Raw genomic sequence first — 25540 nt, 5'->3', positions numbered from 1 at the left:
TACACAGAATCATTCTGTGAAACTTCTTTCTGATCTGTGCATTCAGCTAACAGAGTTAAACCATACTTTTGATTGAGCAGATCTGAACACTCTTTCTGTAGAAAATGCAACTGGACATTTGGAGCGCTAAGAGCGTATTAGTGGAAAAAGGAATATATTCAAATATAAACTACACAGAAGCATTCTGTGAAACTTCTTTCTGATCTGAGCATTCAGCTAACAGAGTTAAACCATACTTTTGATTGAGCAGTTTTGAAACACTCTGTCTGTAGAAAATGCAACTGGACATTCGTAGCGCTAAGTGGGTAATAGTGGAAAAAAGAATATGTTCAAATATAAACTACACAGAAGCATTGTATGAAACTTCTTTCTGTTCTGTGCATTCAACTAACAGAGTTGAACCTTACTATTCATTGAGCCGTTCTGAAACACTCTTTCTGTAGAAACTGCAATTGGACATTCTGAGCGCTAAGAGGCCTATATTGGGAAAAAGAATGTCTACAAATAAAAACTACACAGAAGAATTGTGTGAAACTTCTTTCTGTTCTGTTTGTTCAACTAAACTAGTTGAACCTTAGTTTTGATTGAGCCGTTCTGAAACACTCTTTCTGTAGAAAATGCAAGTGGAGATTCGGAGCGCTAAGAGGGTAATAGTGGAAAAAGGAATGTCTCCAAATATAAACTACACAGAATCATTCTGTGAAACTTCTTTCTGATCTGTGCATTCAGCTAACAGAGTTAAACCATACTTTTGATTGAGCAGATCTGAACACTCTTTCTGTAGAAAATGCAACTGGACAATTGGAGCCCTAAGAGAGTAGTAGTGGAAAAAGGAATATATTCAAATATAAACTACACAGAAGCATTCTGTGAAACTTCTTTCTGATCTGAGCATTCAGCTAACAGAGTTAAACCATACTTTTGATTGAGCAGTTTTGAAACACTCTGTCTGTAGGAAATGCAACTGGACATTCGTAGCGCTAAGTGGGTAATAGTGGAAAAAAGAATATGTTCAAATATAAACTACACAGAAGCATTGTATGAAACTTCTTTCTGTTCTGTGCATTCAACTAACAGAGTTGAACCTTACTTTTGATTGAGCCTTTCTGAAACACTCTTTCTGTAGAAATTGCAATTGGACATTCTGAGCGCTAAGAGGCCTATATTGGGAAAAATAATATCTTCAAATAAAAACTACACAGAAGCATTGTGTGAAACTTATTTCTGATATGTTCATTAAGCTAACAGAGTTAAACCATACTTTTGATTGCGCAGTTCTGAACACTCTTTCTGTAGAAAACGCAAGTGGACATTCGGAGCGCTAAGAGGGTAATAGTGGAAAAAGGAATATATTCAAATATAAACTACACAGTAGCATTCTGTGAAAATTCTTTCTGTTCTGTGCATTCAACTAACAGAGTTGAACCTTACTTTTGATTGAGCCGTTCTGAAACACTCTTTCTGTAGAAACTGCAATTGGACATGCTAAGCGCTAAGAGGCCTACATTGGGAAAAAGAATATCTTCAAATAAAAACTACACAGATGCATTCTGTGATACTTATTTCTGATCCGTAAATTCAGTTAACAGAGATAAAACATATTTTTGATTGAGCAGTTATGAAACACTCTTTTTGTAGAAAATGCAAGTGGAGATTCGGAGCGCTAATAGGGTAATAGTGGAAAAAGGAATGTCTTCAAATATAAACTACACAGAATCATTCGGTGAAACTTCTTTCTGATCTGTGCATGCAGCTAACAGAGTTAAACCATACTTTTGATTGAGCAGATCTGAACACTCTTTCTGTAGAAAATGCAACTGGACATTTGGAGCGCTAAGAGCGTAGTAGTGGAAAAAGGAATATATTCAAATATAAACTACACAGAAGCATTCTGTGAAACTTCTTTCTGATCTGAGCATTCAGCTAACAGACTTAAACCATACTTTTGATTGAGCAGTTTTGAAACACACTGTCTGTAGAAAATGCAACTGGACATTCGTAGCGCTAAGTGGGTAATAGTGGAAAAAAGAATATGTTCAAATAGAAACTACACAGAAGCATTGTATGAAACTTCTTTCTGTTCTGTGCATTCAACTAACAGAGTTGAACCTTACTTTTGATTGAGCCGTTCTGAAACACTCTTTCTGTAGAAACTGCAATTGGACATTCTGAGCCCTAAGAGTCCTATATTGGGAAAAAGAATGTCTACAAATAAAAACTACACAGAAGAATTGTGTGAAACTTCTTTCTGTTCTGTTTGTTCAACTAAACTAGTTGAACCTTAGTTTTGATTGAGCCGTTCTGAAACACTCTTTCTGTAGAAAATGCAAGTGGAGATTCGGAGCACTAAGAGGGTAATAGTGGAAAAATTAATGTCTCCAAATATAAACTACACAGAATCATTCTGTGAAACTTCTTTCTGATCTGTGCATTCAGCTAACAGAGTTAAACCATACTTTTGATTGAGCAGATCTGAACACTCTTTCTGTAGAAAATGCAACTGGACATTTGGAGCGCTAAGAGAGTAGTAGTGGAAAAAGGAATATATTCAAATATAAACTACACAGAAGCATTCTGTGAAACTTCTTTCTGATCTGAGCATTCAGCTAACAGAGTTAAACCATACTTTTGATTGAGCAGTTTTGAAACACTCTGTCTGTAGAAAATGCAACTGGACATACGTAGCGCTAAGTGGGTAATAGTGGAAAAAAGAATATGTTCAAATATAAACTACACAGAAGCATTGTATGAAACCCCTTTCTGTTCTGTGCATTCAACTAACAGAGTTGAACCTTACTTTTGATTGAGCCGTTCTGAAACACTCTTTATGTAGAAACTGCAATTGGACATTCTGAGCGCTAAGAGGCCTATATTGGGAAAAAGAATGTCTACAAATAAAAACTACACAGAAGAATTGTGTGAAACTTCTTTCTGTTCTGTTTGTTCAACTAAAAGAGTTGAACCTTAGTTTTGATTGAGCCGTTCTGAAACACTCTTTCTGTAGAAAATGCAAGTGGAGATTCGGAGCGCTAAGAGGGTAATAGTGGAAAAAGGAATGTCTCCAAATATAAACTACACAGAATCATTCTGTGAAACTTCTTTCTGATCTGTGCATTCAGCTAACAGTGTTAAAACATACTTTTGATTGAGCAGATCTGAACACTCTTTCTGTAGAAAATGCAACTGGACATTTGGAGCGCTAAGAGAGTAGAAGTGGAAAAAGGAATATATTCAAATATAAACTACACAGAAGCATTCTGTGAAACTTCTTTCTGATCTGAGCATTCAGCTAACAGAGTTAAACCATACTTTTGATTGAGCAGTTTTGAAACACTCTGTCTGAAGAAAATGCAACTGGACATTCGTAGCGCTAAGTGGGTAATAGTGGAAAAAAATATGTTCAAATATAAACTACACAGAAGCATTGTATGAAACTTCTTTCTGTTCTGTGCATTCAACTAACAGAGTTGAAACTTACTTTTGATTGAGCCTTTCTGAAACACTCTTTCTGTAGAAACTGCAATTGGACATTCTGAGCGCTAAGAGGCCTATATTGGGAAAAATAATATCTTCAAATAAAAACTACACAGAAGCATTGTGCGAAACTTATTTCTGATATGTTCATTAAGCTAACAGAGTTAAACCATACTTTTGATTGCGCAGTTCTGAACACTCTTTCTGTAGAAAATGCAAGTGGACTTTCCGAGCGCTAAGAGGGTAATAGTGGAAAAAGGAATATATTCAAATATAAACTACACAGTAGCATTCTGTGAAAATTCTTTCTGTTCTGTGCATTCAACTAACAGAGTTGAACCTTACTTTTGATTGAGCCGTTCTGAAACACTCTTTCTGTAGAAACTGCAATTGGACATGCTAAGCGCTAAGAGGCCTACATTGGGAAAAAGAATATCTTCAAATAAAAACTACACAGATGCATTCTGTGAAACTTATTTCTGATCTGTAAATTCAGTTAACAGAGATAAAACATATTTTTGATTGAGCAGTTATGAAACACTCTTTTTGTAGAAATTGCAAGTGGAGATTCGGAGTGCTAAGATGGTAATAGTGGAAAAAGGAATGTCTTCAAATATAAACTACACAGAATCATTCAGTGAAACTTATTTCTGATCTGTGCATTCAGCTAACAGAGTTAAACCATACTTTTGATTGAGCAGATCTGAACACTCTTTCTGTAGAAAATGCAACTGGACATTTGGAGCGCTAAGAGCGTAGTAGTGGAAAAAGGAATATATTCAAATATAAACTACACAGAAGCATTCTGTGAAACTTCTTTCTGATCTGAGCATTCAGCTAACAGAGTTAAACCATACTTTTGATTGAGCAGTTTTGAAACACTCTGTCTGTAGAAAATGCAACTGGACATTCGTAGCGCTAAGTTGTTAATAGTGGAAAAAAGAATATGTTCAAATATAAACTACACAGAAGCATTGTATGAAACTACTTTCTGTTCTGTGCATTCAACTAACAGAGTTGAACCTTACTTTTGATTGAGCCTTTCTGAAACACTCTTTCTGTAGAAACTGCAATTGGACATTCTGAGCGCTAAGAGGCCTATATTGGGAAGAATAATATCTTCAAATAAAAACTACACAGAAGCATTGTGTGAAACTTATTTCTGATATGTTCATTAAGCTAACAGAGTTAAACCATACTTTTGATTGCGCAGTTCTGAACACTCTTTCTGTAGAAAATTCAAGTGGACATTCGGAGCGCTAAGAGGGTAATAGTGGAAAAAGGAATATATTCAAATATAAACTACACAGTAGCATTCTGTGAAAATTCTTTCTGTTCTGTGCATTCAACTAACAGAGTTGAACCTTACTTTTGATTGAGCCGTTCTGAAACACTCTTTCTGTAGAAACTGCAATTGGACATGCTAAGCGCTAAGAGGCCTACATTGGGAAAAAGAATATCTTCAAATATAAACTACACAGATGCATTCTGTGAAACTTATTTCTGATCTGTAAATTCAGTTAACAGAGATAAAACATATTTTTGATTGAGCAGTTATGAAACACTCTTTTTGTAGAAAAAGCAAGTGGAGATTCGGAGCGCTAAGAGGGTAATAGTGGAAAAAGGAATCTCTTCAAATATAAACTACACAGAAACATTCGGTGAAACTTCTTTCTGATCTGTGCATTCAGCTAACAGAGTTAAAACATACTTTTGATTGAGCAGATCTGAACACTCTTTCTGTAGAAAATGCAACTGGACATTTGGAGCGCTAAGAGCGTATTAGTGGAAAAAGGAATATATTCAAATATAAACTACACAGAAGCATTCTGTGAAACTTCTTTCTGATCTGAGCACTCAGCTAACAGAGTTAAACCATACTTTTGATTGAGCAGTTTTGAAACACTCTGTCTGTAGAAAATGCAACTGGACATTCGTAGCGCTAAGTGGGTAATACTGGAAAAAAGAATATGTTCAAATATAAACTACACAGAAGCATTGTATGAAACTTCTTTCTGTTCTGTGCATTCAACTAACAGAGTTGAACCTTACTTTTGATTGATCCGTTCTGAAACACTCTTTCTGTAGAAACTGCAATTGGACATTCTGAGCGCTAAGAGGCCTATATTGGGAAAAAGAATGTCTACAAATAAAAACTACACAGAAGAATTGTGTGAAACTTCTTTCTGTTCTGTTTGTTCAACTAAACTAGTTGAACCTTAGTTTTGATTGAGCCGTTCTGAAACACTCTTTCTGTAGAAAATGCAAGTGGAGATTCGGAGCGCTAAGATGGTAATAGTGGAAAAAGGAATGTCTCCAAATATAACCTACACAGAATCATTCTGTGAAACTTCTTTCTGATCTGTGCATTCAGCTAACAGAGTTAAACCATACTTTTGATTGAGCAGATCAGAACACTCTTTCTGTGGAAAATGCAACTGGACATTTGGAGCGCTAAGAGAGTAGTAGTGGAAAAAGGAATATATTCAAATATAAACTACACAGAAGCATTCTGTGAAACTTCTTTCTGATCTGAGCATTCAGCTAACAGAGTTAAACCATACTTTTGATTGAGCAGTTTTGAAACACTCTGTCTGTAGAAAATGCAACTGGACATTCGTAGCGCTAAGTGGGTAATAGTGGAAAAAAGAATATGTTCAAATATAAACTACACAGAAGCATTGTATGAAACTTCTTTCTGTTCTGTGCATTCAACTAACAGAGTTGAACCTTACTTTTGATTGAGCCTTTCTGAAACACTCTTTCTGTAGAAACTGCAATTGGACATTCTGAGCGCTAAGAGGCCTATATTGGGAAAAATAATATCTTCAAATAAAAACTACACAGAAGCATTGTGTGAAACTTATTTCTGATATGTTCATTAAGCTAACAGAGTTAAACCATACTTTTGATTGCGCAGTTCTGAACACTCTTTCTGTAGAAAATGCAAGTGGACATTCGGAGCGCTAAGAGGGTAATAGTGGAAAAAGGAATATATTCAAATATAAACTACACAGTAGCATTCTGTGAAAATTCTTTCTGTTCTGTGCATTCAACTAACAGAGTTGAACCTTACTTTTGATTGAGCCGTTCTGAAACACTCTTTCTGTAGAAACTGCAATTGGACATGCTAAGCGCTAAGAGGCCTACAATGGGAAAAAGAATATCTTCAAATAAAAACTACACAGATGCATTCTGTGAAACTTATTTCTGATCCGTAAATTCAGTTAACAGAGATAAAACATATTTTTGATTGAGCAGTTATGAAACACTCTTTTTGTAGAAAATGCAAGTGGAGATTCGGAGCGCTAAGAGGGTAATAGTGGAAAAAGGATGTCTTCAAATATAAACTACACAGAATCATTCGGTGAAACTTCTTTCTGATCTGTGCATGCAGCTAACAGAGTTAAACCATACTTTTGATTGAGCAGATCTGAACACTCTTTCTGTAGAAAATGCAACTGGACATTTGGAGCGCTAAGAGCGTAGTAGTGGAAAAAGGAATATATTCAAATATAAACTACACAGAAGCATTCTGTGAAACTTCATTCTGATCTGAGCATTCAGCTAACAGAGTTAAACCATACTTTTGATTGAGCAGTTTTGAAACACTCTGTCTGTAGAAAATGCAACTGGACATTCGTAGCGCTAAGTGGGTAATAGTGGAAAAAAGAATATATTCAAATATAAACTACACAGAAGCATTGTATGAAACTTCTTTCTGTTCTGTGCATTCAACTAACAGAGTTGAACCTTACTTTTGATTGAGCCGTTCTGAAACACTCTTTCTGTAGAAACTGCAATTGGACATTCTGAGCGCTAAGAGGCCTACATTGGGAAAAAGAATGTCTACAAATAAAAACTACACAGAAGAATTGTGTGAAACTACTTTCTGTTCTGTTTGTTCAACTAAAAGAGTTGAACCTTAGTTTTGATTGAGCCATTCTGAAACACTCTTTCTGTAGAAAATGCAAGTGGAGATTCGGAGTGCTAAGAGGGTAATAGTGGAAAAAGGAATGTCTCCAAATATAAACTACACAGTATCATTCTGTGAAACTTCTTTCTGATCTGTGCATTCAGCTAACAGAGTTAAACCATACTTTTGATTGAGCAGATCTGAACACTCTTTCTGTAGAAAATGCAACTGGACATTTGGAGCGCTAAGAGAGTAGTAGTGGAAAAAGGAATATATTCAAATATAAACTACACAGAAGCATTCTGTGAAACTTCTTTCTGATCTGAGCATTCAGCTAACAGAGTTAAACCATACTTTTGATTGAGCAGTTTTGAAACACTCTCTCTGTAGAAAATGCAACTGGACATTCGTAGCGCTAAGTGGGTAATAGTGGAAAAAAGAATATGTTCAAATATAAACTACACAGAAGCATTGTATGAAACTTCTTTCTGTTCTGTGCATTCAACTAACAGAGTTGAACCTTACTTTTGATTGATCCTTTCTGAAACACTCTTTCTGTAGAAAGTGCAATTGGACATTCTGAGCGCTAAGAGGCCTATATTGGGAAAAATAATATCTTCAAATAAAAACTACACAGAAGCATTGTGTGAAACTTATTTCTGATATGTTCATTAAGCTAACAGAGTTAAACCATACTTTTGATTGCGCAGTTCTGAACACACTTTCTGTAGAAAATGCAAGTGGACATTCGGAGCGCTAAGAGGGTAATAGTGGAAAAAGGAATATATTCAAATATAAACTACACAGTAGCATTCTGTGAAAATTCTTTCTGTTCTGTGCATTCAACTAACAGAGTTGAACCTTACTTTTGATTGAGCCGTTCTGAAACACTCTTTCTGTAGAAACTGCAATTGGACATGCTAAGCGCTAAGAGGCCTACATTGCGAAAAATAATATCTTCAAATAAAAACTACACAGATGCATTCTGTGAAACTTATTTCTGATCTGTAAATTCAGTTAACAGAGATAAAACATATTTTTGATTGAGCAGTTGTGAAACTCTCTTTTTGTAGAAAATGCAAGTGGAGATTCGGAGCGCTAAGTGGGTAATAGTGGAAAAAGGAATGTCTTCAAATATAAACTACACAGAATCATTCTGTGAAACTTCTTTCTGATCTGTGCATTCAGCTAACAGAGTTAAACCATACTTTTGATTGAGCAGATCTGAACAATCTTTCTGTAGAAAATGCAACTGGACATTTGGAGCGCTAAGAGAGTAGTAGTGGAAAAAGGAATATATTCAAATATAAACTACACAGAAGCATTCTGTGAAACTTCTTTCTGATCTGAGCATTCAGCTAACAGAATTAAACCATACTTTTGATTGAGCAGTTTTGAAACACTCTGTCTGTAGAAAATGCAACTGGACATTCGTAGCGCTAAGTGGGTAATAGTGGAAAAAAGAATATGTTCAAATATAAACTACACAGAAGCATTGTATGAAACTTCTTTCTGTTCTGTGCATTCAACTAACAGAGTTGAACCTTACTTTTGATTGAGCCTTTCTGAAACACTCTTTCTGTAGAAACTGCAATTGGAGATTCGGAGCGCTAAGAGGGTAATAGTGGAAAAAGGAATGTCTCCAAATATAAACTACACAGAATCATTCTGTGAAACTTCTTTCTGATCTGTGCATTCAGCTAACAGAGTTAAACCATACTTTTGATTGAGCAGATCTGAACACTCTTTCTGTAGAAAATGCAACTGGACATTTGGAGCGCTAAGAGAGTAGTAGTGGAAAAAGGAATATATTCAAATATAAACTACACAGAAGCATTCTGTGAAACTTCTTTCTGATCTGAGCATTCAGCTAACAGAGTTAAACCATACTTTTGATTGAGCAGTTTTGAAACACTCTGTCTGTAGAAAATGCAACTGGACATTCGTAGCGCTAAGTGGGTAATAGTGGAAAAAAGAATATGTTCAAATATAAACTACACAGAAGCATTGTATGAAACTTCTTTCTGTTCTGTGCATTCAACTAACAGAGTTGAACCTTACTTTTGATTGATCCTTTCTGAAACACTCTTTCTGTAGAAAGTGCAATTGGACATTCTGAGCGCTAAGAGGCCTATATTGGGAAAAATAATATCTTCAAATAAAAACTACACAGAAGCATTGTGTGAAACTTATTTCTGATATGTTCATTAAGCTAACAGAGTTAAACCATACTTTTGATTGCGCAGTTCTGAACACACTTTCTGTAGAAAATGCAAGTGGACATTCGGAGCGCTAAGAGGGTAATAGTGGAAAAAGGAATATATTCAAATATAAACTACACCGTAGCATTCTGTGAAAATTCTTTCTGTTCTGTGCATTCAACTAACAGAGTTGAACCTTACTTTTGATTGAGCCGTTCTGAAACACTCTTTCTGTAGAAACTGCAATTGGACATGCTAAGCGCTAAGAGGCCTACATTGGGAAAAGAATATCTTCAAATAAAAACTACACAGATGCATTCTGTGAAACTTATTTCTGATCTGTAAATTCAGTTAACAGAGATAAAACATATTTTTGATTGAGCAGTTATGAAACACTCTTTTTGTAGAAAATGCAAGTGGAGATTCGGAGCGCTAAGTGGGTAATAGTGGAAAAAGGAATGTCTTCAAATATAAACTACACAGAATCATTCGGTGAAACTTCTTTCTGATCTGTGCATTCAGCTAACAGAGTTAAAACATACTTTTGATTGAGCAGATCTGAACACTCTTTCTGTAGAAAATGCAACTGGACATTTGGAGCGCTAAGAGCGTAGTAGTGGAAAAAGGAATATATTCAAATATAAACTACACAGAAGCATTCTGTGAAACTTCTTTCTGATCTGAGCATTCAGCTAACAGAGTTAAACCATACTTTTGATTGAGCAGTTTTGAAACACTCTGTCTGTAGAAAATGCAACTGGACATTCGTAGCGCTAAGTGTGTAATAGTGGAAAAAAGAATATGTTCAAATATAAACTACACAGAAGCATTGTATGAAACTACTTTCTGTTCTGTGCATTCAACTAACAGAGTTGAACCTTACTTTTGATTGAGCCTTTCTGAAACACTCTTTCTGTAGAAACTGCAATTGGACATTCTGAGCGCTAAGAGGCCTACATTGGGAAAAAGAATGTCTACAAACAAAAACTACACAGAAGAATTGTGTGAAACTTCTTTCTGTTCTGTTTGTTCAACTAAAAGAGTTGAACCTTAGTTTTGATTGAGCCATTCTGAAACACTCTTTCTGTAGAAAATGCAAGTGGAGATTCGGAGTGCTAAGAGGGTAATAGTGGAAAAAGGAATGTCTCCAAATATAAACTACACAGTATCATTCTGTGAAACTTCTTTCTGATCTGTGCATTCAGCTAACAGAGTTAAACCATACTTTTGATTGAGCAGATCTGAACACTCTTTCTGTAGAAAATGCAACTGGAAATTTGGAGCGCTAAGAGAGTAGTAGTGGAAAAAGGAATATATTCAAATATAAACTACACAGAAGCATTCTGTGAAACTTCTTTCTGATCTGAGCATTCAGCTAACAGAGTTAAACCATACTTTTGATTGAGCAGTTTTGAAACACTCTGTCTGTAGAAAATGCAACTGGACATTCGTAGCGCTAAGTGGGTAATAGTGGAAAAAAGAATATGTTCAAATATAAACTACACAGAAGCATTGTATGAAACTTCTTTCTGTTCTGTGCATTCAACTAACAGAGTTGAACCTTACTTTTGATTGATCCTTTCTGAAACACTCTTTCTGTAGAAAGTGCAATTGGACATTCTGAGCGCTAAGAGGCCTATATTGGGAAAAATAATATCTTCAAATAAAAACTACACAGAAGCATTGTGTGAAACTTATTTCTGATATGTTCATTAAGCTAACAGAGTTAAACCATACTTTTGATTGCGCAGTTCTGAACACACTTTCTGTAGAAAATGCAAGTGGACATTCGGAGCGCTAAGAGGGTAATAGTGGAAAAAGGAATATATTCAAATATAAACTACACAGTAGCATTCTGTGAAAATTCTTTCTGTTCTGTGCATTCAACTAACAGAGTTGAACCTTACTTTTGATTGAGCCGTTCTGAAACACTCTTTCTGTAGAAACTGCAATTGGACATGCTAAGCGCTAAGAGGCCTACATTGCGAAAAAGAATATCTTCAAATAAAAACTACACAGATGCATTCTGTGAAACTTATTTCTGATCTGTAAATTCAGTTAACAGAGATAAAACATATTTTTGATTGAGCAGTTATGAAACTCTCTTTTTGTAGAAAATGCAAGTGGAGATTCGGAGCGCTAAGTGGGTTATAGTGGAAAAAGGAATGTCTTCAAATATAAACTACACAGAATCATTCGGTGAAACTTCTTTCTGATCTGTGCATTCAGCTAACAGAGTTAAAACATACTTTTGATTGAGCAGATCTGAACACTCTTTCTGTAGAAAATGCAACTGGACATTTGGAGCGCTAAGAGCGTAGTAGTGGAAAAAGGAATATATTCAAATATAAACTACACAGAAGCATTCTGTGAAACTTCTTTCTGATCTGAGAATTCAGCTAACAGAGTTAAACCATACTTTTGATTGAGCAGTTTTGAAACACTCTGTCTGTAGAAAATGCAACTGGACATTCGTAGCGCTAAGTGTGTAATAGTGGAAAAAAGAATATGTTCAAATATAAACTACACAGAAGCATTGTATGAAACTACTTTCTGTTCTGTGCATTCAACTAACAGAGTTGAACCTTACTTTTCATTGAGCCTTTCTGAAACACTCTTTCTGTAGAAACTGCAATTGGACATTCTGAGCGCTAAGAGGCCTACATTGGGAAAAAGAATGTCTACAAATATAAACTACACAGAAGAATTGTGTGAAACTTCTTTCTGTTCTGTTTGTTCAACTAAAAGAGTTGAACCTTAGTTTTGATTGAGCCATTCTGAAACACTCTTTCTGTAGAAAATGCAAGTGGAGATTCGGAGTGCTAAGAGGGTAATAGTGGAAAAAGGAATGTCTCCAAATATAAACTACACAGTATCATTCTGTGAAATTTCTTTCTGATCTGTGCATTCAGCTAACAGAGTTAAACCATACTTTTGATTGAGCAGATCTGAACACTCTTTCTGTAGAAAATGCAACTGGAAATTTGGAGCGCTAAGAGAGTAGTAGTGGAAAAAGGAATATATTCAAATATAAACTACACAGAAGCATTCTGTGAAACTTCTTTCTGATCTGAGCATTCAGCTAACAGAGTTAAACCATACTTTTGATTGAGCAGTTTTGAAACACTCTGTCTGTAGAAAATGCAACTGGACATTCGTAGCGCTAAGTGGGTAATAGAGGAAAAAAGAATATGTTCAAATATAAACTACACAGAAGCATTGTATGAAACTTCTTTCTGTTCTGTGCATTCAACTAACAGAGTTGAACCTTACTTTTGATTGATCCTTTCTGAAACACTCTTTCTGTAGAAAGTGCAATTGGACATTCTGAGCGCTAAGAGGCCTATATTGGGAAAAATAATATCTTCAAATAAAAACTACACAGAAGCATTGTGTGAAACTTATTTCTGATATGTTCATTAAGCTAACAGAGTTAAACCATACTTTTGATTGCGCAGTTCTGAACACACTTTCTGTAGAAAATGCAAGTGGACATTCGGAGCGCTAAGAGGGTAATAGTGGAAAAAGGAATATATTCAAATATAAACTACACAGTAGCATTCTGTGAAAATTCTTTCTGTTCTGTGCATTCAACTAACAGAGTTGAACCTTACTTTTGATTGAGCCGTTCTGAAACACTCTTTCTGTAGAAACTGCAATTGGACATGCTAAGCGCTAAGAGGCCTACATTGCGAAAAAGAATATCTTCAAATAAAAACTACACAGATGCATTCTGTGAAACTTATTTCTGATCTGTAAATTCAGTTAACAGAGATAAAACATATTTTTGATTGAGCAGTTATGAAACTCTCTTTTTGTAGAAAATGCAAGTGGAGATTCGGAGCGCTAAGTGGCTAATAGTGGAAAAAGGAATGTCTTCAAGTATAAACTACACAGAATCATTCGGTGAAACTTCTTTCTGATCTGTGCATTCAGCAAACAGAGTTAAACCATACTTTTGATTGAGCAGATCTGAACACTCTTTCTGTAGAAAATGCAACTGCACATTTGGAGCGCTAAGAGCGTAGTAGTGGAAAAAGGAATATATTCAAATATAAACTACACAGAAGCATTCTGTGAAACTTCTTTCTGATCTGAGCATTCAGCTAACAGAGTTAAACCATACTTTTGATTGAGCAGTTTTGAAACACTCTGTCTGTACAAAATGCAACTGGACATTCGTAGCGCTAAGTGGGTAATAGTAAAAAAAAGAATATGTTCAAATATAAACTACACAGAAGCATTGTATGAAACTTCTTTCTGTTCTGTGCATTCAACTAACAGAGATGAACCTTACTTTTGATTGAGCCGTTCTGAAACACTCTTTCTGTAGAAACTGCAATTGGACATTCTGAGCGCTACGAGGCCTATATTGGGAAAAAGAATATCTACAAATAAAAACTACACAGAAGAATTGTGTGAAACTTCTTTCTGTTCTGTTTGTTCAACTAAACTAGTTGAACCTTAGTTTTGATTGAGCCGTTCTGAAACACTCTTTCTGTAGAAAATGCAAGTGGAGATTCGGAGCGCTAAGAGGGTAATAGTGGAAAAAGGAATGTCTCCAAATATAACCTACACAGAATCATTCTGTGAAACTTCTTTCTGATCTGTGCATTCAGCTAACAGAGTTAAACCATACTTTTGATTGAGCAGATCAGAACACTCTTTCTGTAGAAAATGCAACTGGACATTTGGAGCGCTAAGAGAGTAGTAGTGGAAAAAGGAATATATTCAAATATAAACTACACAGAAGCATTCTGTGAAACTTCTTTCTGATCTGAGCATTCAGCTAACAGAGTTAAACCATACTTTTGATTGAGCAGTTTTGAAACACTCTGTCTGTAGAAAATGCAACTGGACATTCGTAGCGCTAAGTGGGTAATAGTGGAAAAAAGAATATGTTCAAATATAAACTACACAGAAGCATTGTATGAAACTTCTTTCTGTTCTGTGCATTCAACTAACAGAGTTGAACCTTACTTTTGATTGAGCCTTTCTGAAACACTCTTTCTGTAGAAACTGCAATTGGACATTCTGAGCGCTAAGAGGCCTATATTGGGAAAAATAATATCTTCAAATAAAAACTACACAGAAGCATTGTGTGAAACTTTTCTGATATGTTCATTAAGCTAACAGAGTTAAACCATACTTTTGATTGCGCAGTTCTGAACACTCTTTCTGTAGAAAATGCAAGTGGACATTCGGAGCGCTAAGAGGGTAATAGTGGAAAAAGGAATATATTCAAATATAAACTACACAGTAGCATTCTGTGAAAATACTTTCTGTTCTGTGCATTCAACTAACAGAGTTGAACCTTACTTTTGATTGAGCCGTTCTGAAACACTCTTTCTGTAGAAACTGCAATTGGACATGCTAAGCGCTAAGAGGCCTACATTGGGAAAAAGAATATCTTCAAATAAAAACTACACAGATGCATTCTGTGAAACTTATTTCTGATCTGTAAATTCAGTTAACAGAGATAAAACATATTTTTGATTGAGCAGTTATGAAACACTCTTTTTGTAGAAAATGCAAGTGGAGATTCGGAGCGCTAAGAGGGTAATAATGGAAAAAGGAATGTCTTCAAATATAAACTACACAGAATCATTCGGTGAAACTTCTTTCTGATCTGTGCATTCAGCTAACAGAGTTAAACCATACTTTTGATTGAGCAGATCTGAACACTCTTTCTGTAGAAAATGCAACTGGACATTTGGAGCGCTAAGAGCGTAGTAGTGGAAAAAGTAATATATTCAAATATAAACTACACAGAAACATTCTGTGAAACTTCTTTCTGATCTGAGCATTCAGCTAACAGAGTTAAACCATACTTTTGATTGAGCAGTTTTGAAACACTCTGTCTGTAGAAAATGCAACTGGACATTCGTAGCGCTAAGTGGGTAATAGTGGAAAAAAGAATATGTTAAAAAATATAAACTACACAGAAGCATTGTATGAAACTTCTTTCTGTTCTGTGCATTCAACTAACAGAGTTGAACCTTACTTTTGATTGAGCCGTTCTGAAACACTCTTTCTGTAGAAACTGCAATTGGACATTCTGAGCGCTAAGAGGCCTATATTGGGAAAAAGAATGTCTACAAATAAAAACTACACAGAAGAATTGTGTGAAACTTCTTTCTGTTCTGTTTTTTCAACTAAACTAGTTGAACCTTAGTTTTGATTCAGCCGTTCTGAAACACTCTTTCTGTAGAAAATGCAAGTGGAGATTCGGAGCGCTAAGAGGGTAATAGTGGAAAAAGGAATGTCTCCAAATATAACCTACACAGAATCATTCTGTGAAACTTCTTTCTGATCTGTGCATTCAGCTAACAGAGTTAAACCATACTTTTGATTGAGCAGATCAGAACACTCTTTCTGTAGAAAATGCAACTGGACATTTGGAGCGCTAAGAGAGTAGTAGTGGAAAAAGGAATATATTCAAATATAAACTACACAGAAGCATTCTGTGAAACTTCTTTCTGATCTGAGCATTCAGCTAACAGAGTTAAACCATACTTTTGATTGAGCAGTTTTGAAACACTCTGTCTGTAGAAAATGCAACTGGACATTCGTAGCGCTAAGTGGGTAATAGTGGAAAAAAGAATATGTTCAAATATAAACTACACAGAAGCATTGTATGAAACTTCTTTCTGTTCTGTGCATTCAACTAACAGAGTTGAACCTTACTTTTGATTGAGCCTTTCTGAAACACTCTTTCTGTAGAAACTGCAATTGGACATTCTGAGCGCTAAGAGGCCTATATTGGGAAAAATAATATCTTCAAATAAAAACTACACAGAAGCATTGTGTGAAACTTTTCTGATATGTTCATTAAGCTAACAGAGTTAAACCATACTTTTGATTGCGCAGTTCTGAACACTCTTTCTGTAGAAAATGCAAGTGGACATTCGGAGCGCTAAGAGGGTAATAGTGGAAAAAGGAATATATTCAAATATAAACTACACAGTAGCATTCTGTGAAAATTCTTTCTGTTCTGTGCATTCAACTAACAGAGTTGAACCTTACTTTTGATTGAGCCGTTCTGAAACACTCTTTCTGTAGAAACTGCAATTGGACATGCTAAGCGCTAAGAGGCCTACAATGGGAAAAAGAATATCTTCAAATAAAAACTACACAGATGCATTCTGTGAAACTTATTTCTGATCCGTAAATTCAGTTAACAGAGATAAAACATATTTTTGATTGAGCAGTTATGAAACACTCTTTTTGTAGAAAATGCAAGTGGAGATTCGGAGCGCTAAGAGGCTAATAGTGGAAAAAGGAATGTCTTCAAATATAAACTACACAGAATCATTCGGTGAAACTTCTTTCTGATCTGTGCATGCAGCTAACAGAGTTAAACCATATTTTTGATTGAGCAGATCTGAACACTCTTTCTGTAGAAAATGCAACTGGACATTTGGAGCGCTAAGAGCGTAGTAGTGGAAAAAGGAATATATTCAAATATAAACTACACAGAAGCATTCTGTGAAACTTCTTTCTGATATGAGCATTCAGCTAACAGACTTAAACCATACTTTTGATTGAGCAGTTTTGAAACACTCTGTCTGTAGAAAATGCAACTGGACATTCGTAGCGCTAAGTGGGTAATAGTGGAAAAAAGAATATATTCAAATATAAACTACACAGAAGCATTGTATGAAACTTCTTTCTGTTCTGTGCATTCAACTAACAGAGTTGAACCTTACTTTTGATTGAGCCGTTCTGAAACACTCTTTCTGTAGAAACTGCAATTGGACATTCTGAGCGCTAAGAGGCCTACATTGGGAAAAAGAATGTCTACAAATAAAAACTACACAGAAGAATTGTGTGAAACTTCTTTCTGTTCTGTTTGTTCAACTAAAAGAGTTGAACCTTAGTTTTGATTGAGCCGTTCTGAAACACTCTTTCTGTAGAAAATGCAAGTGGAGATTCGGAGTGCTAAGAGGGTAATAGTGGAAAAAGGAATGTCTCCAAATATAAACTACACAGTATCATTCTGTGAAACTTCTTTCTGATCTGTGCATTCAGCTAACAGAGTTAAACCATACTTTTGATTGAGCAGATCTGAACACTCTTTCTGTAGAAAATGCAACTGGACATTTGGAGCGCTAAGAGAGTAGTAGTGGAAAAAGGAATATATTCAAATATAAACTACACAGAAGCATTCTGTGAAACTTCTTTCTGATCTGAGCATTCAGCTAACAGAGTTAAACCATACTTTTGATTGAGCAGTTTTGAAACACTCTCTCTGTAGAAAATGCAACTGGACATTCGTAGCGCTAAGTGGGTAATAGTGGAAAAAAGAATATGTTCAAATATAAACTACACAGAAGCATTGTATGAAACTTCTTTCTGTTCTGTGCATTCAACTAACAGAGTTGAACCTTAATTTGATTGATCCTTCCTGAAACACTCTTTCTGTAGAAAGTGCAATTGGACATTCTGAGCGCTAAGAGGCCTATATTGGGAAAAATAATATCTTCAAATAAAAACTACACAGAAGCATTGTGTGAAACTTATTTCTGATATGTTCATTAAGCTAACAGAGTTAAACCATACTTTTGATTGCGCAGTTCTGAACACACTTTCTGTAGAAAATGCAAGTGGACATTCGGAGCGCTAAGAGGGTAATAGTGGAAAAAGGAATATATTCAAATATAAACTACACAGTAGCATTCTGTGAAAATTCTTTCTGTTCTGTGCATTCAACTAACAGAGTTGAACCTTACTTTTGATTGAGCCATTCTGAAACACTCTTTCTGTAGAAACTGCAATTGGACATGCTAAGCGCTAAGAGGCCTACATTGCGAAAAATAATATCTTCAAATAAAAACTACACAGATGCATTCTGTGAAACTTATTTCTGATCTGTAAATTCAGTTAACAGAGTTAAAACATATTTTTGATTGAGCAGTTGTGAAACTCTCTTTTTTTAGAAAATGCAAGTGGAGATTCGGAGCGCTAAGTGGGTAATAGTGGAAAAAGGAATGTCTTCAAATATAAACTACACAGAATCATTCTGTGAAACTTCTTTCTGATCTGTGCATTCAGCTAACAGAGTTAAACCATACTTTTGATTGAGCAGATCTGAACAATCTTTCTGTAGAAAATGCAACTGGACATTTGGAGCGCTAAGAGAGTAGTAGTGGAAAAAGGAATATATTCAAATATAAACTACACAGAAGCATTCTGTGAAACTTCTTTCTGATCTGAGCATTCAGCTAACAGAATTAAACCATACTTTTGATTGAGCAGTTTTGAAACACTCTGTCTGTAGAAAATGCAACTGGACATTCGTAGCGCTAAGTGGGTAATAGTGGAAAAAAGAATATGTTCAAATATAAACTACACAGAAGCATTGTATGAAACTTCTTTCTGTTCTGTGCATTCAACTAACAGAGTTGAACCTTACTTTTGATTGAGCATTTCTGAAAAACTCTTTCTGTAGAAACTGCAATTGGAGATTCGGAGCGCTAAGAGGGTAATAGTGGAAAAAGGAATGTCTCCAAATATAAACTACACAGAATCATTCTGTGAAACTTCTTTCTGATCTGTGCATTCAGCTAACAGAGTTAAACCATACTTTTGATTGAGCAGATCTGAACACTCTTTCTGTAGAAAATGCAACTGGACATTTGGAGCGCTAAGAGAGTAGTAGTGGAAAAAGGAATATATTCAAATATAAACTACACAGAAGCATTCTGTGAAACTTCTTTCTGATCTGAGCATTCAGCTAACAGAGTTAAACCATACTTTTGATTGAGCAGTTTTGAAACACTCTGTCTGTAGAAAATGCAACTGGACATTCGTAGCGCTAAGTGGGTAATAGTGGAAAAAAGAATATGTTCAAATATAAACTACACAGAAGCATTGTATGAAACTTCTTTCTGTTCTGTGCATTCAACTAACAGAGTTGAACCTTACTTTTGATTGATCCTTTCAGAAACACTCTTTCTGTAGAAAGTGCAATTGGACATTCTGAGCGCTAAGAGGCCTATATTGGGAAAAATAATATCTTCAAATAAAAACTACACAGAAGCATTGTGTGAAACTTATTTCTGATATGTTCATTAAGCTAACAGAGTTAAACCATACTTTTGATTGCGCAGTTCTGAACACACTTTCTGTAGAAAATGCAAGTGGACATTCGGAGCGCTAAGAGGGTAATAGTGGAAAAAGGAATATATTCAAATATAAACTACACAGTAGCATTATGTGAAAATTCTTTCTGTTCTGTGCATTCAACTAACAGAGTTGAACCTTACTTTTGATTGAGCCGTTCTGAAACACTCTTTCTGTAGAAACTGCAATTGGACATGCTAAGCGCTAAGAGGCCTACATTGGGAAAAAGAATATCTTCAAATAAAAACTACACAGATGCATTCTGTGAAACTTATTTCTGATCTGTAAATTCAGTTAACAGAGATAAAACATATTTTTGATTGAGCAGTTATGAAACACTCTTTTTGTAGAAAATGCAAGTGGAGATTCGGAGCGCTAAGTGGGTAATAGTGGAAAAAGGAATGTCTTCAAATATAAACTACACAGAATCATTCGGTGAAACTTCTTTCTGATCTGTGCATTCAGCTAACAGAGTTAAAACATACTTTTGATTGAGCAGATCTGAACACTCTTTCTGTAGAAAATGCAACTGGACATTTGGAGCGCTAAGAGCGTAGTAGTGGAAAAAGGAATATATTCAAATATAAACTACACAGAAGCATTCTGTGAAACTTCTTTCTGATCTGAGCATTCAGCTAACAGAGTTAAACCATACTTTTGATTGAGCATTTTTGAAACACTCTGTCTGTAGAAAATGCAACTGGACATTCGTAGCGCTAAGTGTGTAATAGTGGAAAAAAGAATATGTTCAAATATAAACTACACAGAAGCTTTGTATGAAACTACTTTCTGTTCTGTGCATTCAACTAACAGAGTTGAACCTTACTTTTGATTGAGCCTTTCTGAAACACTCTTTCTGTAGAAACTGCAATTGGACATTCTGAGCGCTAAGAGGCCTACATTGGGAAAAAGAATGTCTACAAATAGAAACTACACAGAAGAATTGTGTGAAACTTCTTTCTGTTCTGTTTGTTCAACTAAAAGAGTTGAACCTTAGTTTTGATTGAGCCATTCTGAAACACTCTTTCTGTAGAAAATGCAAGTGGAGTTTCGGAGTGCTAAGAGGGTAATAGTGGAAAAAGGAATGTCTCCAAATATAAACTACACAGTATCATTCTGTGAAACTTCTTTCTGATCTGTGCATTCAGCTAACAGAGTTAAACCATACTTTTGATTGAGCAGATCTGAACACTCTTTCTGTAGAAAATGCAACTGGAAATTTGGAGCGCTAAGAGAGTAGAAGTGGAAAAAGGAATATATTAAAATATAAACTACACAGAAGCATTCTGTGAAACTTCTTTCTGATCTGAGCATTCAGCTAACAGATTTAAACCATACTTTTGATTGAGCAGTTTTGAAACACTCTGTCTGTAGAAAATGCAACTGGACATTCATAGCGCTAAGTGGGTAATAGTGGAAAAAAGAATATGTTCAAATATAAACTACACAGAAGCATTGTATGAAACTTCTTTCTGTTCTGTGCATTCAACTAACAGAGTTGAACCTTACTTTTGATTGATCCTTTCTGAAACACTCTTTCTGTAGAAAGTGCAATTGGACATTCTGAGCGCTAAGAGGCCTATATTGGGAAAAATAATATCTTCAAATAAAAACTACACAGAAGCATTGTGTGAAACTTATTTCTGATATGTTCATTAAGCTAACAGAGTTAAACCATACTTTTGATTGCGCAGTTCTGAACACACTTTCTGTAGAAAATGCAAGTGGACATTCGGAGCGCTAAGAGGGTAATAGTGGAAAAAGGAATATATTCAAATATAAACTACACAGTAGCATTCTGTGAAAATTCTTTCTGTTCTGTGCATTCAACTAACAGAGTTGAACCTTACTTTTGATTGAGCCGTTCTGAAACACTCTTTCTGTAGAAACTGCAATTGGACATGCTAAGCGCTAAGAGGCCTACATTGCGAAAAAGAATATCTTCAAATAAAAACTACACAGATGCATTCTGTGAAACTTATTTCTGATCTGTAAATTCAGTTAACAGAGATAAAACATATTTTTGATTGAGCAGTTATGAAACTCTCTTTTTGTAGAAAATGCAAGTGGAGATTCGGAGCGCTAAGTGGGTAATAGTGGAAAAAGGAATGTCTTCAAATATAAACTACACAGAATCATTCGGTGAAACTTCTTTCTGATCTGTGCATTCAGCAAACAGAGTTAAACCATACTTTTGATTGAGCAGATCTGAACACTCTTTCTGTAGAAAATGCAACTGGACATTTGGAGCGCTAAGAGCGTAGTAGTGGAAAAAGGAATATATTCAAATATAAACTACACAGAAGCATTCTGTGAAACTTCTTTCTGATCTGAGCATTCAGCTAACAGAGTTAAACCATACTTTTGATTGAGCAGTTTTGAAACACTCTGTCTGTAGAAAATGCAACTGGACATTCGTAGCGCTAAGTGGGTAATAGTGGAAAAAAGAATATGTTCAAATATAAACTACACAGAAGCATTGTATGAAACTTCTTTCTGTTCTGTGCATTCAACTAACAGAGATGAACCTTACTTTTGATTGAGCCGTTCTGAAACACTCTTTCTGTAGAAACTGCAATTGGACATTCTGAGCGCTAAGAGGCCTATATTGGGAAAAATAATGTCTACAAATAAAAACTACACAGAAGAATTGTGTGAAACTTCTTTCTGTTCTGTTTGTTCAACTAAACTAGTTGAACCTTAGTTTTGATTGAGCCGTTCTGAAACACTCTTTCTGTAGAAAATGCAAGTGGAGATTCGGAGCGCTAAGAGGGTAATAGTGGAAAAAGGAATGTCTCCAAATATAACCTACACAGAATCATTCTGTGAAACTTCTTTCTGATCTGTGCATTCAGCTAACAGTGTTAAACCATACTTTTGATTGAGCAGATCAGAACACTCTTTCTGTAGAAAATGCAACTGGACATTTGGAGCGCTAAGAGAGTAGTAGTGGAAAAAGGAATATATTCAAATATAAACTACACAGAAGCATTCTGTGAAACTTCTTTCTGATCTGAGCATTCAGCTAACAGAGTTAAACCATACTTTTGATTGAGCAGTTTTGAAACACTCTGTCTGTAGAAAATGCAACTGGACATTCGTAGCGCTAAGTGGGTAATAGTGGAAAAAAGAATATGTTCAAATATAAACTACACAGAAGCATTGTATGAAACTTCTTTCTGTTCTGTGCATTCAACTAACAGAGTTGAACCTTACTTTTGATTGAGCCTTTCTGAAACACTCTTTCTGTAGAAACTGCAATTGGACATTCTGAGCGCTAAGAGGCCTATATTGGGAAAAATAATATCTTCAAATAAAAACTACACAGAAGCATTGTGTGAAACTTATTTCTGATATGTTCATTAAGCTAACAGAGTTAAACCATACTTTTGATTGCGCAGTTCTGAACACTCTTTCTGTAGAAAATGCAAGTGGACATTCGGAGCGCTAAGAGGGTAATAGTGGAAAAAGGAATATATTCAAATATAAACTACACAGTAGCATTCTGTGAAAATTCTTTCTGTTCTGTGCATTCAACTAACAGAGTTGAACCTTACTTTTGATTGAGCCGTTCTGAAACACTCTTTCTGTAGAAACTGCAATTGGACATGCTAAGCGCTAAGAGGCCTACAATGGGAAAAAGAATATCTTCAAATAAAAACTACACAGATGCATTCTGTGAAACTTATTTCTGATCCGTAAATTCAGTTAACAGAGATAAAACATATTTTTGATTGAGCAGTTATGAAACACTCTTTTTGTAGAAAATGCAAGTGGAGATTCGGAGCGCTAAGAGGGTAATAGTGGAAAAAGGAATGTCTTCAGATATAAACTACACAGAATCATTCGGTGAAACTTCTTTCTGATCTGTGCATGCAGCTAACAGAGTTAAACCATACTTTTGATTGAGCAGATCTGAACACTCTTTCTGTAGAAAATGCAACTGGACATTTGGAGCGCTAAGAGCGTAGTAGTGGAAAAAGGAATATATTCAAATATAAACTACACAGAAGCATTCTGTGAAACTTCTTTCTGATCTGAGCATTCAGCTAACAGAGTTAAACCATACTTTTGATTGAGCAGTTTTGAAACACTCTGTCTGTAGAAAATGCAACTGGACATTCGTAGCGCTAAGTGGGTAATAGTGGAAAAAAGAATATATTCAAATATAAACTACACAGAAGCATTGTATGAAACTTCTTTCTGTTCTGTGCATTCAACTAACAGAGTTGAACCTTACTTTTGATTGAGCCGTTCTGAAACACTCTTTCTGTAGAAACTGCAATTGGACATTCTGAGCGCTAAGAGGCCTACATTGGGAAAAAGAATGTCTACAAATAAAAACTACACAGAAGAATTGTGTGAAACTTCTTTCTGTTCTGTTTGTTCAACTAAAAGAGTTGAACCTTAGTTTTGATTGAGCCGTTCTGAAACACTCTTTCTGTAGAAAATGCAAGTGGAGATTCGGAGTGCTAAGAGGGTAATAGTGGAAAAAGGAATGTCTCCAAATATAAACTACACAGTATCATTCTGTGAAACTTCTTTCTGATCTGTGCATTCAGCTAACAGAGTTAAACCATACTTTTGATTGAGCAGATCTGAACACTCTTTCTGTAGAAAATGCAACTGGACATTTGGAGCGCTAAGAGAGTAGTAGTGGAAAAAGGAATATATTCAAATATAAACTACACAGAAGCATTCTGTGAAACTTCTTTCTGATCTGAGCATTCAGCTAACAGAGTTAAACCATACTTTTGATTGAGCAGTTTTGAAACACTCTGTCTGTAGAAAATGCAACTGGACATTCGTAGCGCTAAGTGGGTAATAGTGGAAAAAAGAATATGTTCAAATATAAACTACACAGAAGCATTGTATGAAACTTCTTTCTGTTCTGTGCATTCAACTAACAGAGTTGAACCTTACTTTTGATTGATCCTTTCTGAAACACTCTTTCTGTAGAAAGTGCAATTGGACATTCTGAGCGCTAAGAGGCCTATATTGGGAAAAATAATATCTTCAAATAAAAACTACACAGAAGCATTGTGTGAAACTTATTTCTGATATGTTCATTAAGCTAACAGAGTTAAACCATACTTTTGATTGCGCAGTTCTGAACACACTTTCTGTAGAAAATGCAAGTGGACATTCGGAGCGCTAAGAGGGTAATTGTGGAAAAAGGAATATATTCAAATATAAACTACACAGTAGCATTCTGTGAAAATTCTTTCTGTTCTGTGCATTCAACTAACAGAGTTGAACCTTACTTTTGATTGAGCCGTTCTGAAACACTCTTTCTGTAGAAACTGCAATTGGACATGCTAAGCGCTAAGAGGCCTACATTGCGAAAAAGAATATCTTCAAATAAAAACTACACAGATGCATTCTGTGAAACTTATTTCTGATCTGTAAATTCAGTTAACAGAGATAAAACATATTTTTGATTGAGCAGTTATGAAACTCTCTTTTTGTAGAAAATGCAAGTGGAGATTCGGAGCGCTAAGTGGGTAATAGTGGAAAAAGGAATGTCTTCAAATATAAACTACACAGAATCATACGGTGAAACTTCTTTCTGATCTGTGCATTCAGCAAACAGAGTTAAACCATACTTTTGATTGAGCAGATCTGAACACTCTTTCTGTAGAAAATGCAACTGGACATTTGGAGCGCTAAGAGCGTAGTAGTGGAAAAAGGAATATATTCAAATATAAACTACACAGAAGCATTCTGTGAAACTTCTTTCTGATCTGAGCATTCAGCTAACAGAGTTAAACCATACTTTTGATTGAGCAGTTTTGAAACACTCTGTCTGTAGAAAATGCAACTG

This window comes from Symphalangus syndactylus, chromosome 6, assembly GCF_028878055.3.
Source record: "Symphalangus syndactylus isolate Jambi chromosome 6, NHGRI_mSymSyn1-v2.1_pri, whole genome shotgun sequence".
Taxonomy (NCBI): Eukaryota; Metazoa; Chordata; class Mammalia; order Primates; family Hylobatidae; genus Symphalangus; species Symphalangus syndactylus.
This window is presented reverse-complemented; position numbering follows the sequence as displayed.